We start from the raw sequence: 18,013 nt of genomic DNA, 5'->3' as shown, positions 1-18,013 counted from the left end.
GTGAATCACCTCACCCACCTCTTGCTGTATGTGTATAGCTGGGTAGATTCAGGGCTCATGCACATTGCTGCTCATCCTGTGCTTTGGAGGAAAGAGCCAGGCGGTTTTCCATTAGCCTCACCACTTTCCCCAGGAAAACCTACTGTTTGTGGCTGAATCCAAGCACATCAAACCACAGAAAACCCTACTGACGATTGTTCCGATTCAGAAGATCCAGTTCTTAAGGTGAAATCCTGTACCTTGGAGCCCATTTCAGGGGAGAGTTCAATTTCCCTTTTACCTGTGAATGACCGCTCCCCACTTAAAACGGGGGGCACCCTTTGCGTGGACGCGTACAGCCCCTAGATCTGGAGCGGCTCCAACAGCATAGGCTTGGCTTTGCCTTCCCTCAGGTGGGATACCTGGAGGTCTCCGCCTACCTCAGTCAGTTGTCCAATCCCACCTGGGGGAAGCGTTGCCAAGGAGACCAGGCCAGGTATTGGAGGGATTACCTGCCCACACAATAGACGGAGGATCTTACCTGGGAATCCTCATTGCGGTCTCAGGTGGCGGTATCAGGCCTTGGGCGGAATCCTTTAGTCCATCTTCCTCTTTGCGGCGGCGATATCAGGGTTCCCCGTTAAAGGGGTTTTCTGAAGGGAGGCTTTGACCGTACGCCGAAAGGTCGTCATTGCTCTCCCCTGCAGCGGCGTAACAGGGGCAGCTATCTCTGCTTGAACATATGTTCTCCAGAGCCGGCCCATCCCCCCCACACTGGATAACCCTGATGCTCCCTAGGTCCCCGGCTGGGGACTGGGGAGGGAGAACGCCCAATGCCTGAGCCAAGGTCTACCCACATTTGAAATTTAATAAAGTTGTGGCCAATTTAATCCCATAGAATGTTGTCTTGAGTCGTTATTCCACATGACGGGGGGACCGCATGGGATCTGGGGACTCTGCCTGTCCACGCAAAGGAAGCTGCTTTTCTCCTGCCTCCTGATGAAAACATGACCACTGCAAGTTGCAGGACAGATTGTGCTATCTTTGGAAAAGAGGGTCTAGTTGTCTAGGTGGAAGGTGCACAGGAGCTTGCCACAAACAATTTCCATCTCTTAATCTATACACAGAGATGCAAGTTTAGTTGGACATTGAATGTTGATTGGTCCCTTCACAAACGAAATGCTGTCTGTTACAACAGACGCTGTGAAATGCAGACTGTGCTCTTTAAAGGGGCCTGGCAAGCCATGCGAACCGAAGGAGAAGACATGCACGGGACCATTCTGCCTGAAGATAGAAACATTTTCAGGTAAGTCTTTCCAGTCAACCATCTTCCTTTTTCTATGCTGGGGCTAGAATAACCTGAGATATAAGTTTAAAACTAAAAATAAAAAAATTGGACATGTATCTTTCATAAATGTTCATTTTATTTTAATGTTGACATTTTAGTAGTTTTAGCAAAATAAATTCAAAATTCTATTAAAGTGCATATTTTTAAATGAAGTTTAAAATGTGGGGAAAGCTTTTCTCTCTCTAGATATGGACTATGGACCAATTCAGTAAAATTCTCTTCATTCACTAGTTGGTATCAACCTAAGTACTTATCTATCTCGCTCCAGGACAAAATGGCAAATTGACTAATTACGTCAAAGAATGTGGTGAAGACAGTTCGAAAAAACTCTGTGGGACAGAGGTGACATCGGGAGATAAAAAGAAAGTATCAAGCTGTAATAGCGACTTATGTTTTGACTGATCTTACTATTCTATTCTAAAGTTGTTTTCGCCTATCCATTTAAAAGGGTGGGTAACCAATCTTTCTCCTTTGATAGACATAATATTAGAACGTTTCATATCATTTCCTTTCGATGGAGGCCAGGTCTTCCTCCTGCCATTGCAATTCAAATGACAGACGAAAGCCCCACACAAATATTCTGATGCCACGTCCAAAAATCACATTCAGGGGATGTTCCACACCCAACAGCCTCATCGTCCTCCACAAAATGGTGGCTGACTGTGTGACCAGGGGAGTCTTCTGTATTTGTGGAGGGCTGCCATATATCTTAGACCAATGATTTTCCAGCTCCCTAAGTGCATTGGGAAGCCTCCATGAGCACAGGAAACCCCCCAATTTGGCTATCCATACTTGTTAATCAAACATGCATTCAGTTCATTTCTCCTTTCTGCTCCCGAGAGGAGGACCACACATTTGTGCTCACTGATTTATGCACTCCTTCACTGTCTGATATTTTGAAAAGTAAGTTCCACTTGCAAAAGTGCATAATTAGGTATTGGGGTAGAATGGGTCGTTTCTTGGAGAGTTGATGGACATGTACCAAGCAGTGATTTGCACTGTCTATAGGATTTGTGGGTCTCTTTATCACTCCCCATCCCTGCTTGAACTTGGCAAATCACAGATGTTATCAAATACAATAGCCTGTGCTAGGGATGGTGACAATTCCTCTCTTCCTGGAGCTCATGGAACCCTGTTCTTCCCAACCTCTCCTTGGTGGGAGAGCTTGAATGTTCTCTGATCTCCTTCCTGAACATTGCCATGTGACTGGAACGTAGCAAAGTTTTAAGTAGTTTAGACTGGTGGGAGTTCTAGGTGGCCAATCAAGATAGAGTTCAATAATAATAATTAAAATCATTGCTAGTTTTGCATGCAGTAATAATGCGAAAATAATAGTTTGTATTATTTCTTGTACCTTACGCATCAATGATTTCTTTCAATAAAATTTAAAAATGAAGTTGCGGTCTGTATTCTATTTTGGCTCCTTTGTAATTAATGTATCTTGATCACAAAGGAAATCACTGTACCTCATATTTTCCTTCTCTCAAAATTGAGGAAATCTTAATTATATGGGTCATATCCCATGCTATGCAACAGACTTCTGTGCTCAGCTGCATTTCCTTTCCTTCTCTGGGCCCCTCCAGCTTCCGGAAGACACAGGCAAGAATACGACAGGGCAGAACAAACAATGCAGATCCTCCATTCTGCACAACACTCTTGCATCGTATATGGCAGTGTTCAAATAGAATCCCAAACACAAATCACATGATCCCAGTCAGCATCTGGAAGTATTAATGTAACCGTACCATATTAGTCTGTTTCTCCAAGTCTTTGCACTCAGATTCCAGAATAAAAGGGCCTCAGTCAACTGACTAACCAGCCAACCTTCCACCTCTCCCCAATTAAAAGCATCAGTTCCTATTGGATGCGGTTTGGCTCCAAGAAATATGGAGGTGGCCAGAATATCTGTTCATGGGATTGCCAGGAATGAGAGTCTGTCTTGCAAGCCTGCTGTCTCTCCATGTCCCACATCTTTGAGTAAGGTTGAAGATACGTGCAATATCAAAGGACCACTTATTTATCACTCATGGAGAACAGAAACACATGGCTGTGCACATCATTCATTCCACTATGAGCCGCAGTGAGATACTGTACAAAAGAAAGCTGCTAACACAACGATTCGAGAATATGGAGTGGCCAGAAGTCACCCATTGACTGTTTAATACCACAGATCAAACCGGCTTTAGGGCGACCTTTTGTTGACATTTTAGTAGCGGGTAAATTATAGGTAAAAAAATTAGGACTATTTAAAGGTTTAAGAGACCAGGTTTCCTGCAAGAGTATTATATCATAAGATTCAAGAAAATTTATAAAATCAAGATCAGCTAATTTACATGAAAGTCCAGCTACATTCCAGGACATAATAGAAAGAGTTTGGAGAGGTCTTTGATTTAAGGGTGCTAGTGAGGTATGCGTGGTGCATTCCGGATGTCACACCAAGTTCCTCTGGTTCTTACTATTATCCCTTTCAGCGGGAGACTTAGTGGTTTTTAATGGTAGGTGATGTTGTTGTGTTGTATTATTATTCTATATTATATTGTATTGTGTTATTTATGTACATCATTTAATTTCTGGGAGTTAAGAATAGGACTGGGATAAATTGTGTGTGCTATGCCCGTATTTTATACAGTTTGTATATGATGTTTGTTTGTTAATGTGTGGTGTGCTATGCCTAATAAAGGATTTTGAATTTGAATTTGAAGTCACCCATTGTGTTTCATCTGCAGGCTGGTTGAGAGTTGCCTGCTCGGCACATCTTACTATTACAACTGAAACCTGGACCAGAACAGAAAACCCTCGTAAGATAGCATCAGGCATCCGCCACGGTCCGCGACATTCTGTACAGCATGCAGCTGATTCCTCAGCCCATTTGGGTTGTCCTAACAATCAGTACTTTATGCCTGAAAGGACCCAAGACAACCATCGCCTTCACTCTCTGCTGCCCATCTGAGTGGCCCAAGCATATTGCCAGAGGCTCTTTGGACCTTTCATGGCCACCAGGATGAGGTGAGAAGCCAAGAGGGTTCCTCCCAGCCGTATATAATGGATATCTTTAACCCGGCTCCTCAAAGTGAGCAGCGTGTTCCTGCCTGCCCTGAAAACCTGTGGTTTCTCAGCTGCTAGGCTTTGAAATCTGTCTCTCCATACAAAAGGCATTCCAATGGAGCAGAGCTTGTTTCTTGGTAATCAAAGGCCACGTCTGCTTCAGGTCTGGGTACTTACATTCTGTGTTCTGCTTTGCCTCAGGACTGGAGGTAAGTATCGTCCCCACTTCCTGTCCCTGAACAGGTGAAGCAAGAATAAGCCACTCTTCTACATAGGTTGAATCTATGAGCAACGCGGAGGGGATATACTTTGGGGCAAGAGTGGAATATATGCCTCCTTTAGTGGGGTTGTGATATTTCAGTGTTAGAGCTCTTGCCTTCCGTGAAGAAAACCCCAAGTTAATCCCTTACCTACCATCTCCAGTTGAACGTTTCAGTGAGAAGAGCGTGGCGTATCCTGATAATGGGGCAAAATAGACAAGGCAGTTCCCTGTGTTTGTAGAAGTGAATCAAATCGCCCACCTCTTGTTGCATGTGTATAGTTGGAGAGATTTAGGGCTCATGCACACTGCTGCTCACCCTGTGCTTTTGAGGCAAGGGCCAAGGGGTTTTCCATTTCCCCCCACCACTTTCTTCAGGAAAACTCGCTACTTTCGGCTGAATACAAACAAACGTCAATCCACAGAAAACCCGACTGACGATTGCTTTGATTCAGAGTGTACCATCTTCGAGAAAGAAGGTCCAGCTGTCTAGGCGGAAGGTGTTGCTAGTCTCAGGCCACAGGAGTGTGCTACAAATTTGCGTACAATTTCCATCTCTTAATATATACACAGAAATGCAAATTTTGTCCGACTGTCCAAGGGAAAAAAGATTATATCATTTCTGTTCTGGGGTCTCTGCTGACAGCTATGTGTGCTGATAGGATTTTGGTGGGTTAGGGCATTGAATATCAGTTGGTCCTTCCACCAATGAAATACTGTCTCTTACAACAGATGCTGTGATATGCAGAAGATGCATCATAAAAAGTCCTGGCGAGCCATGCGTACCGAATGATCTGACATGTGAGGCATCATTCTGTCTGATGGTAGAAACCTTTTCAGGTAAGGAGACTCTCCTGTCGACGTTCCTCCTTTTTTATGGTGGGCCTCAGTGTAGAAAACAAAGTCCTTGTACCATACTTGTGTCCTTGTGTGAGTGTCTGGAGGCAGTTGGAGGATAGATGGCGGCTAACAGATTGAGGCTGAATCCTGACAAGACAGAAGTACTGTTTTGGAGGGACAGGAGGTGGAAGGGTGTGGAGGACTCCCTGGTCCTGAATGGAGAGCCAGTGTGGTGTAGTGGTTAAGAGCGGTCGTCTCATAATCTGGGGAACTGGGTTCGCATCTCCACTCCTCCACATGCAGCTCCTGGGTGACCTTGGGCCAGTCACACTTCTTTGAAGTCTCTCAGCCCCACTCACCTCACAGAGTGTTTGTTGTGGGGGAGGAAGGGAAAGGAGAATGTTAGCCGCTTTGAGACTCCTTAAAGGGAGTGAAAGGCGGGATATCAAATCCAAACAACTCCTCCTCTTCTTCTTCTTCTTCTTCTTCTTCTTCTTCTTCTTCTTCTTCTTCTTCTGACAAGACAGAAGTACTGTTTTGGAGGGACAGGAGGTGGAAGGGTGTGGAGGACTCCTGGTCCTGAATGGGGTAAGTGTGCCCCTGAAGGACCAGGTGCGCAGCATGGGAATCATTTTGGACTCACAGCTGTCCATGGAGCCACAGGTCAATTCTGCGTCTGTCTACCAGCTCCATCTGGTACGCAGGCTGAGACCCTACCTGCCCACGGACTGTCTCGCCAGAGTGGTGCATGCTCTGCTTATCTCCCGCTTAGACTGGCAATGCGCTCTATGTGGGGCTACCTTTAAAGGTGACCCGGAAACTACAACTAATCCAGAATGAGGCAGCCAGACTAGTGACTGGGAGTGGCCACCGAAACCGCATAACACTGGTCCTGAAAGACCTACATTGGCTCCCAGTACGTTTCCAAGCACAATTCAAAGTGTTAGTGCTGACCTTTAAAGCCCTAAATGGCCTCGGTCCAGTATACCTGAAGGAGCATCTCCACCCCCATCGTTCATGTTGTATTATTGGACTAATACAATAAAATTATCTTCATTCACTGGATACTTCTTTGTTCCCCTTTTGGCCACAGCAGATACCCATGCATTCCCTTACTTGTTCCTTTTTTTAAGCTTTCCTTTTTTGTAAATATTCTGTGGCATAGTATCAGCAGCACAGCTTCCTCTAGACAGCAACAACTGAATGATCAGATGGGTCAAACACTTTGTGAAATGATGGGGTCCTTGCCAAGCCCATTGTCTCTTGGAATAAAAGGGAGCAGCAGCAAAGGAAGCCACAAAATGACATGCCCTCTATATAGAGAAAATGGGCATAATTAACAGTAATCCAAGTTTATGCACCAACCACTGGTGCTGAAGAAACTGAAATTGACCAATTCTATGAAGACTTACAACACCTTATAGAAATGACACCAAAGAAGGATGTTCTTCTCATTATAGGGGATTGGAATGCTAAAGTAAGGAGTCAAGAGATAAAAGGAACAACTGGCAAGTTTGGCCTTGGAGTTCAAAATGAAGCGGCGCAAAGGCTAATAGAGTTCTGCCAAGAGAACAAGCTGTTAATCACAAACACGATTTCCCAACAACACAAGAGACGACTCTACACATGGACATCACCAGATGGGCAGCATCAAAATCAGATTGATTATATTCTCTGCAGCCAAAGATGGAGAAGCTCTATACAGTCAGCAAAAACAAGACCTGGAGCTGATTGTGGCTCAGATCATCAGCTTCTTATAGCAAAATTCAAGCTTAAACTGAAGAAAGTAGGAAAAACCACTGGGCCGGTAAGATACAATCTAAGTCAAATCCCTTATGAATACACAGTGGAAGTGAGGAACAGGTTTAAGGATTTAGATTTGGTGGACAGAGTGCCTGAAGAACTATGGATGGAGGCTCGTAACATTATACAGGAGCCAGCAACTAAAACCATCCCAATGAAAAGGAAATGCAAGAAAGCAAAGTGGCTGTCCAACGAGGCCTTACAAATAGCGGGGGAGAGAAGGCAAGCAAAATGCGAGGGAGATAGTGAAAGATACAGGAAATTGAATGCAGATTTCCAAAAAATAGCAAGGAGAGACAAGAAGGCCTTAAACGAGCAATGCAAAGAAACAGAGGAAAACAATAGAATGGGAAAAACCTGAGATCTGTTCAAGAAAATTGGAGATATGAAAGGAACATTTTGTACAAAGATTACCATAATATGGTCTGAAGCTCAACATCAAAAAAAACGAAGATCATGGCCACTGGTCCCATCACCTCCTGGCAAATAGAAGGGGAAGAAATGGAGGCAGTGAGAGATTTTATTTTCTTGGGCTCCATGATCACTGCAGATGGTGACAACAGTCACGAAATTAAAAGACGCCTGCTCCTTGGGAGAAAGGCGATGGCAAACCTAGACAACATTTTAAAAAGTAGAGACATCACCTTGCCAACAAAGGTCCATATAGTTAAAGCCATGGTTTTCCCGGTAGTGATGTACGGAAGTGAGAGCTGGACTATAAAGAAGGCTGATCGCCGAAGAATTGATGCTTTTGAATTATGGTGCTGGAGGAGACTCTTGAGAGTCCCATGGACTGCAAGAAGATCAAACCTCTCCATTCAGAAGGAAAGCAGCCCTGAGTGCTCACTGAAAGGACAGATCGTGAAGCTGAGGCTCCAGTACTTTGGCCACCTCATGAGAAGAGAAGACTCCCTGGAAAAGACCCTGATGTTGAGAAAGATGGAGGGCACAAGGAGAAGGGGACGACTGAGGACGAGATGGTTGGATAGTGTTCTCGAAGCTACAAACATGAGTCTGACCTAACTGCGAGAGGCAGTGGAAGACAGGAGTGCCTGGCGTGCTCTGGTCCATGGGGTCACGAAGAGTCGGACACGACTAAACGACTAAGCAACAAACGGGCATATTTCCTAAATAGTAATAAATAGTAATAAATTTCAAGAAAATGGAAAAACTTCTATATTGTAATGTCTTGCTTCCCCTTTTATTGGAGATTCATGATGTCGTAAAACATACGTGGCCTCCACATTGATCATCTAACCTTGAGCAAGTCAGGATGAATTCTCAATAAATGGAAGAGCCCAAAGTTTCTCTAGGGAGTACCGCATTGGCATGAATATAAGCCGCACCCACAAATAAACCACACTTTTAGAATTGAAGGGGGGGGGAGAGAAAAAAGACAATACTCAGGCTGCTTCCTGGGGGGAGCCACACCGCTGTGATGTGATGGGGGGAGCCTTCCACCTTCTTTCTGGTGGCTTGGGGAAGGCTTGGGAGCGGTGGGCGAGCAGTGCGCCATTGCCCTGCAATTCCGGTCAGGCTCTGAATTGACTTGGTAATGTAAGGAGTAACATCTGTTACCAAAGCAGTCAATGAGCAATTGAGAGAGCGGTCCCTTTCCTCATCAACATGGTGCATGATGCGTAGCGTATTGTCACATGACATATGCTTTAACCTACTTTTATTTTAATGTTGACACTTAAGTAGCTTTAGCAAAATAAATTCAAATGTCTGTTTTAAGTATACTTTTCAAGATTGAGTTCAAAATGTAAAGTATAGTTGGAAGAGGAGTAACCTTTGTCCTCTCTTTTGGTATGGATTTTGGACTAATACAATAAAATTATCTTCATTGACTGGTTAATCTCAACAAAGATACTTCTCTCTCTCTCTCCAGTTGATACAGGTGAATTGGTGAAGACCATCAAAGAATGTGGCCCTGATAATATGATAGGGGCATGTGGAATGGAACCATCAGATGCAATGAAACTGAAAATGTCGTGCTGTGAAACTGACTTATGTTTTGACTGATTTTACTATTCTGTTCCTAAATTGCTCCTCCTTCCTGTTCCAGAGAAGACGCCACCCATTTGTGTCCACTCATTTATGCATTCCTTCACTGTAACTTCTCCCCGCAAAAGTGTGCAATTGACTTCAGCAAGAGGGTGGGATGGGATGTTCCTTGATGAGTTCATAGACACCTACCAAGCAGTGCTTTACACTGTCTACTCTTACCTTCCCCACACCTGACCTCATATGAAGTCAGGCGTAGGGTGGATGTGGGCTGGGCTGAGGGTCTTCTGAAATAGCCTCTTGTGCCAAATGGGGAAGACCAGAATGCTTCCTTATGCCCAGAGGCCAGAGTTCCCCTCCCTTGCTAGAACTGGGCAAATCACAGAAAATTTTATCCAAAAAATTCTGTTGCAATTCTGCCTGGGTCAGAGGAATGTGCCACAGCGTAGGCACCGGCAGATATTCCTTGTCGACCTCCCCGCTGCTACTCCCGGCAGATAAGCAGGCGAGGTCTCGGCGATTCTTCCCAGATGTGTGAGAAGAACACACCGTTCATTCTCTCTCCCCTTTGGTGTCCCCCAGGGAGGGGAAAGAAGCAGACAGAAATCTATTTACATCCTTTATTTCTGTCTCTTACATCAGTACAGAGAAACATGTCTGCACTCCACAGCAGTAAGAACAAACTCCACCCATGTACTTCCAGTACGGGTCATATGACACACACACTGAGCTAACACCCGGTGCTCAGTACAGAATGGACTGCCCCTTTCTTCCCATGGCAACAGTCACAAACATCCTGTTTGGCTTTGCAGCCACCTGCAGCTGACTGAGCTGCTAGAGCCTTTGCTTGTAGCTGCATTGGTGCTTTATGGTAACAACCTTCCCCACACCTGACCTCATATGAAGTCAGGCGTAGGGTGGATGTGGGCTGGGCTGGGGGTCTTCAGAAATAGCCTCTTGTGCCAAATGGGGAAGACCAGAATGCTTCCTTATGCCCAGAGGCCAGAGTTCCCCTCCCTTGCTAGAACTGGGAAAAGCACAGAAAATTTTATCCAAAACATTCGCTTGTGGTTGGGATAGTGATGAGATTCGTTAAACAAGAAGGCTTCCACACAGTCAGTCAAGATGGTTGGGGGGAGTCTGGAACCACTTCTATTTGGACTCTCCTGGGTCCTGTCCTTTGGATTCTCAATTCATCTCTTCCTGGAGCTCATGGAAGCCCTCTGTTCTTCCCAACCCTTCCTTGGTTGGAGAGTTCAAATGTTCTCTTTTCTTTTTCCTGAACATTGCAATGTAACTGGAACATAGCAAAGCTTTTAAGTAGTGTGGACTGGTGGGAGTTCTAGGTGGCCAATCACGATAGAGTTAGATAATAATAGTTAAAACTTTTGCTAGTTTTGCATGCAGAAATAACGTGAGAGTAATACCTTGTAATATTGTTTTATCAGATGCTTCAATGGTTACTTTCAATAAAGTTTGCAAGTTAAACTTGTGGTTTAAGCAAAGTTCTTAACCTGAAGCACTATTTCTGGGTTAGTGGAGTCTGTAACCTGAAGCGTATGTAACCTGAAGCGTATGTAACCCGAGGTACCACTGTATCAGGTGGGCATGGAGGTCTAGGACACTGTGTTCAACATTGGTTCCTCCGCCCATTAGGATTTCAGCTAACAATCAGTATACCAGTACACCAAATAGCCGAAGAGAACCAGTGCCCTCATCCCCCTTGCATTTCAGAGATACCCCAGCATATTGCCGAAAGCCTCATGCACTTTCCAAACCCACCAGGATCAGGTGAGCTGAGATGCCCCCCGGCCGTATACAATGGCTGCATTGAACCTGATTCTTCAAACATGAGCAACATCTTCCTTACCATAAGTTAAGCTACTACTGCTATTTGTTGCCTGTTTCTTTTTCTGCCAAGGGACAAATGGGTGCGACTGTCTCAGCACAGCAAACCTTTTGCAAAGAGTGTAGAGAACGGATTAACCAGAAAAGTATTCAGGACTCTTTCTACATTGAAATACATTATTGGACGTTGAGGGGAACAGAAAGAGCATAATTTGGGAATCCAGGGGAAACTTGGGGTTCAGCTACATTAGTAAAGAAAAAAAGCTTCATATGCTTTATAACATCGTGCCACCAGATGGTGCTGTGGAATCCCATCTTTTTGCCAAGGTGATTTCCTTTATGAATTTACGTTTTCCTGAAACGCTTTTTTTGATGCGTCTAGATCCAGCCTTGAAAATAAATTGCTGGCTCTAACAGATCATCCTCCAGTGAATTCAGTTTTTGCATTTGGAGAGAGGAGTGGTTTCCTGTTGTATCGTCCTTGTGACTGAATGATTGGGATATTCCAAAACTTACTGTTGTGGCAGACGGAGCCCTCTAAATTTCTTTTTTTCGTCGTCCCCCCCCGCAACACAATACTCGTTTCTATGGTTCATTGTAAAACAGCATTTTACTGAGGATTCTGGTGCAGTCTTTTTGAGGAAAAAGGGTCCATTTAATTCGTCCAATTTACAAGCTGTGGGAGTGTCTGGGGCAAGGTTAAAATGGTTGCACAGAAATCCACTCAGCGCCTGCATAGTGTGTCATCCAAACTGTCTCTGATGGAGGCCTGCATACCCCAAACCCTTGCAAACACACTCCTTCCATTATAGGTCTTTTAGTTAATACTAAGAGTAACACATTGAAATATACTCAGAGTTGAGAGTGGATTTCATGCTCTTTTTCAGCTCATAGTGGTGAGGAGGGAATGGAAGTCCCCTCAAAGTATCTGCTTTGTATACATTATTTACACAATGGGCTGCACGTGATTGTCTAATTCCGGAATTCTCCTGAAGGCCAATCAGGTTGTGGATTCACTTCTATCTGGAGCTGGATTGGGTGGCTCCTGACGACCAATCATACTGCTGCATTGTTCTAGGACCAATCAGACTGCTGCATTCTGAATCCTATTGTTCTAGGACCAATCAGACTGCTGCATTTTGGATCCTGTTCAACTCAGTACATAACACCCATACATACAAAATCCCCCTCCGCCCGGTAAACATGTTAAATAGATACCTTGCCACATTCATAGAATCATAGAATCATAGAGTTGGAAGAGACCACAAGGGCCATCGAGTCCAACCCCCTGCCAAGGAGGAAACACCATCAGAGCACTCCTGACATATGGTTGTCAAGCCTCTGCTTAAAGACCTCCAAAGAAGGAGACTCCACCACACTCCTTGGCAGCAAATTCCACTGTCAAACAGCTCTTACTGTCAGGAAGTTCTTCCTAATGTTTAGGTGGAATCTTCTTTCTTGTAGTTTGGATCCATTGCTCCGTGTCCGCTTCTCTGGAGCAGCAGAAAACAACCTTTCTCCCTCCTCTATGTGACATCCTTTTATATATTTGAACATGGCTATCATATCACCCCTTAACCTCCTCTTCTCCAGGCTAAACATGCCCAGCTCCCTTAGCCGTTCCTCATAAGGCATCGTTTCCAGGCCTTTGACCATTTTGGTTGCCCTCCTCTGGACACGTTCCAGTTTGTCCTTCTTGAACTGTGGTGCCCAGAACTGGACACAGTACTCCAGGTGAGGTCTGACAAGAGCAGAATACAGTGGCACTATTACTTCCCTTGATCTAGATGCTATACTCCTATTGATGCAGCCCAGAATTGCATTGGCTTTTTTAGCTGCCATGTCAAATTTGTGGTCAACCAAGACTCCTAGATCCTTTTCACATGTACTGCTCTCAAGCCAGGTGTCACCAATCTTGTATTTGTGCCTCTCATTTTTTTTGCCCAAGTGCAATACTTTACATTTCTCCCTGTTAAAATTCATCTTGTTTGTTTTGGCCCAGTTCTCTAATCTGTCAAGGTCATTTTGAAGTGTGATCCTGTCCTCTGGGGTGTTAGCCAGTTTGGTGACATCTGCAAATTTGATCAGGATGCCCTTGAGTCCATCATCCAAGTCGTTGATAAAGATGTTGAATAAGACTGGGCCCAAGACAGAACCCTGTGGCACCCCACTAGTCACTCTTCTCCAGGATGAAGAGGAACCATTGATGAGCACCCTTTGGGTTCGGTCAGTCAGCCAGTTACAAATCCACTGAGTGGTAGCATAGTCAAGACCGCATTTTACCAGCTTCTTTACAAGAATATCATGGGGCACCTTGTCAAATGCCTTGCTGAAATCAAGGTAGGCTACATCCACTGTGTTCCCTTCATCTACCAGGGTTGTAAATCTGTCAAAAAACGAGATCAGGTTAGTCTGACATGACTTATTTTTCAGAAATCCATGCTGACTATTGGTGATCACAGCATTCCTTTCTAGGTGCTCACAGACTGCTTAATGATCTGCTCCAGAATCTTCCATGGTATTGATGTCAGACTGACTGGGCGGTAATTATTTGGGTCCTCTCTTTTCTTCTTTTTGAAAATAGGGACAACATTTGCCCTCCTCCAGTCTGCCGGGACTTCGCCTGTTCTCCAGGAATTCTCAAAGATAACTGCCAGTGGTTCTGAGATCACATCTGCCAGTTCTTTTAATACTCTGGGATGCAGTTCATCTGGCCCTGGAGACATCTAAACTAGCCAGGTATTCTTGTACTATCTCCTTCGTTATTCTGGGCTGTGTTTCCTCTGCTGAATCATTTGCTCCAAATTCTTCAGGTCGGGCATTGTTTTCTTCATCGGAGAAGACTGAGGCAAAGAAAGCATTGAGGAGTTCAGCCCTTTCTGTGTCCCCTTTTTGCATTTCACCATCTTCTCCTCTGAGTGACCCCACTGTTTCTTTGTTCTTCCTTTTGCTACGAACATACCCATAAAAGCCGTTTTTCTTGCTTTTAACCTCTCTAGCAAGCCTGAGTTCATTCTGTGCTTTAGCTTTTCTGACTTTGTGTCTACACGTGCTGGCTATTTGTTTGAATTCCTCTTTGGTGGTTTCCCCCCCTTTCCCATTTTTTTGTACACATCCTTTTTTAATCTTAACTCAGTTAATATAGCTTGCTACACTGAGATCTATGGCCAACACTGTAGAGCCATAAACTTCCATGGAGGGGGATGAAGGGCGATGGCAGGAATGGCAATTACAGTGTCCCAGGTCTTTGAGCAAGGTCGAAGATACATGCAAAATTAAAGGATCACTTATATATCACTCATGGAAGACTGGCAGAAACACATGGCTGTGCATACCATTCATTACGCTGTACAAATGAAAGCTGCTAACACAACGATTCGGGAATATGGGCTGGCCAGCAGTCACCCATTCTGTTTCATCAGGACCCAGTACGGGCCACATGATCTCCTGCAACAATTTTGCAAAGTTTTTTTGCAGATAAAGTCCCTCAGATTCAGGAAGAGTTAGACTCCACCATAGGAGCAGGGCCAGGGCAGGAGAGTGCTAGAGTCCTGTCTAGTCAATTTGCATGGGATCAATTCCAATCTGTTACCCCCGAGGATGTGGACAGGCTGCTTGGACAAGTGAAACCAACCACCTGCCTCCTTGATCCTTGTCTATCCTGGCTAATAAAAGCTAGCCGGGAAGGGCTGGGCGATGGGCTTCGTGGGGTGGTGAATGCTTCTCTCTGTGAGTGAGCCTTCCCAGACCTGCTAAAAGAGGCGGCTATCAAACCGCTTTGATTGGGAAAGGAGTACTACAAGGCTGTATTTTGTCTCCCTGCTTATTTAACTTATATGCAGAATTCATCATGCGAAAGGCTGGGCTGGATGAATCCCTAGCCGGAATTAAGATTGCCGGAAGAAATATCAACAACCTCAAATATGCAGATGACACAACCTTGATGGCAGAAAGTGAGGAGGAATTAAAGAACCTTTTAATGAGGGTGAAAGAGGAGAGCGCAAAATATGGTCTGAAGCTCAACATAAAAAAAACAAAGATCATGGCCACTGGGCCCATCACCTCCTGGCAAATAGAAGGGGAATAAATGGAGGCAGTGAGAGATTTTACATTCTTGGGCTCCATGATCACGGCAGATGGTGACAGCAGCCACGAAATTAAAAGACGCCTGCTTCTTGGGAGAAGGGCAATGACAGGCCTAGACAGCATCTTGAGGAGTAGAGACATCACCTTGCCAACAAAGGTCCATATAGTTAAAGCTATGGTTTTCCCAGTAGTGATGAGCTGGACCATAAAGAAGGCTGATCGCCGAAGAATTGATGCTTTTGAATTATGGTGCTGGAGGAGACTCTTGAGAGTCCCATGGACTGCAAGAAGATCAAACCTCTCCATTCAGAAGGAAAGCAGCCCTGAGTGCTCACTGGAAGGACAGATCATGAGGCTGAGGCTCCAGTACTTTGGCCACCTCATGAGAAGAGAAGACTCCCTGGAAAAGACCCTGATGTTGGGAAAGATGGAGGGCACAAGGAGAAGGGGGCGACTGAGGACGAGATGGTTGGATAGTGTTTTCGAGGTTACCAGCATGAGTTTGACCAAACTGCGGGAGGCAGTGGAAGACAGGAAGACAGGCTCTCACTTGTGGGGTGCCTCATGGTTCTGTCCTCTCCCCCATGCTTTTCAACATCTACATGCAGCCGCTGGGAGAGATCATCAGGGGGTTTGGGTTGTGGGTTTGTCCATCAATATGTGGATGATACCCAGCTCTACCTCTCTTTCAGTGAAGACGGTGAACATCCTGTGTGTCTGGAGGCGGTTGTAGGATGGATGGCGGCTAATGGATTGAGGTTGAATCCTGACAAGACAGAAGTACTGTTTTGGGGGGACAGGAGGCGGGCAGGTGTGGAGGTCTCCCTGGTCCTGAATGGGGTAACTGTGTCCCTGAAGGACTAGGTGCGCAGCCTGGGAGTCATTTTGTACTCACAGCTGTCCATGGAGGTGCAGGTCAATTCTGTGTCCATGACAGCTGTTTATCAGCTCCATCTGGTACAAAAGCTGAGACCCTACCTGCCCGCAGACTGCCTCGCCAGAGTGGTGCATGCTCTGGTTATCTCTCGCTTGGACTACTGCAATGTGCTCTACGTGGGGCTACCTTTTAAGGTGACCCAGAAACTACAACTAAGCCAGAATGCAGTAGCTAGATTGGTGACTGGGAGCGGCCACTGAGACCACATAACACTGGTCTTGAAAGACCTGCATTGGCTCCCAGTACGTTTCCAAGCACAATTCAAAGTGTTGGTGCTGACCTTTAAAGCCCTAAACGGCCTCGGTCCAGTATATCTGAAGGAGCGTCTCCACCCCCATCATGCTACCCGGACACTGAGGTCCAGCACCGAGGGTCGTCTGGCGGTTCCCTCACTGCGAGAAGTCAAGTTACAGGGAACCAGGCAGAGGGCCTTCTCGGTTGTGACTCCTACCCTGTGGAACGCCCTCCCACCAGATGTCAAAGAGAACAACAACTACCAGACTTTTAGAAGACATATGAAGGCAGGCCTGTTTTGGGAAGCTTTTAATGTTTGATGCATTACTGTATTTTAATATTTTGTTGGAAGCTGCCCAGAGTGGCTGGGGAAGCCCGGCCAGATGGTGAGGTATAAATAATAATAAAGTATTATTATTATTGTCAGGGGCTCAGGAGCAGAGGCGCAGGGAAGAGAGGAGATGGAGAGCGAAGGGGAAGAATCCGAGGGGAGCGTAGGAGAAGATGACAGTGGCCCGAGAGATTCCATGAGCCTCTCCAGCGAATCGGAAGATTCACAGAAGGAGGCGCCTATGGCCAGGGCAAGGGGGGCCCCAAGAGGGACGCTCCAGGAGCAAGGTGCCAGCGGGGACTCCCAGAGCAGCAGTTGGAGATCAGGACCAGCTTCCCCACCAGAGCGTAGTGGGGGGGGGGAAGAGTCCCAGGTAGCGGGGCCAGCGTATTCCCCGCCAGGGAGAGAAGATGAGTCAGGGCTGGCCACGCCTCCATCGGAGAGTCAGGCAAAGGAGGGGAGGTCAAGTCCAGCGAGCCTCCCGGAAGAGGGAAGCAGTGACAGGAGCAGTATAACGGTCAGGAGGAAGGTCACTGGGTTGGCGCGAGAGACAAGTTCAAATGTACAGGAGCGCAGGACAACAGAGAATGAGGATTGGGAACCAGGTCCTAAAGCCCGCCGGAGGCAGGGGGAGGAGTCAGGCGACTCAGCGTCAGAAGAGTCCAGAAAGGGGAATGCCACAGCGGGCAGGAGGACCCAGAGGAGGAGAGAGCAACGGAAGAGGTGGAGCAGGGCTAGGATCTTAAACTGGTGTCAGGGGGGAGGAGATTCAGACGGGACTTCAGCGGTCTAGGGTTGAGACGTAGAGCTGCGCGCCGCGGCTTTGGAATCGAAACTGAACCTTAATAAAGACTTTTGTATATAACAAGAACTGGCGTTGGTCCTCTGTGAGCTGGGACCTTGGGCAGCTCTGACAATTATTATTATTATTATTATTATTATTATTATTATTATTAATCTGCAGGCTGGTTGAGAGTTGCCTGCTCGGCACATTGTACTATTACAATTGAAACCTGGAGCTGGACAGAAAACCCTCGTGAGATAGCATCAGGCATCCCTTGAGGTCCGGGACATTTTGTACACCATTCAGCTGATTCCTCAGTCCATTTGGATTTGTCGTAACAATCAGCACTTTATGCCTGAAAGGGCCCAAGACAACCGTCGCCTTCACTCTCCGCTGCCCATCCGAGTGACCCAAGGATGTTGCCAGAGGCTCCTTGGACCTTTCAAGGAAACCAGGATGAGGCCAGGAGCCAAGAGGGTTTCTCCCAGCCTTATATAATGGATATCTTGAAC

The 18,013-nt window shown here is 45.9% G+C and overlaps 1 long non-coding RNA gene across 1 annotated transcript; it reads left to right on the top strand.

Annotated features, from left to right (window-relative positions):
- Positions 1-4,194: 4,194 nt before the first annotated feature.
- LOC309365288 lies at positions 4,195-9,676 on the top strand. The gene is made up of 3 exons (XR_014165965.1): positions 4,195-4,581; positions 5,364-5,471; positions 9,166-9,676. It is a non-coding gene; the product is annotated as an uncharacterized lncRNA (long non-coding RNA).
- Positions 9,677-18,013: the final 8,337 nt, after the last annotated feature.

Source organism: Podarcis melisellensis (assembly GCF_964234715.1).
Source record: "Podarcis melisellensis genome assembly, chromosome: 2".
In the NCBI taxonomy this organism is placed as follows: domain Eukaryota; kingdom Metazoa; phylum Chordata; class Lepidosauria; order Squamata; family Lacertidae; genus Podarcis; species Podarcis melisellensis.
This window is presented reverse-complemented; position numbering and strand designations above follow the sequence as displayed.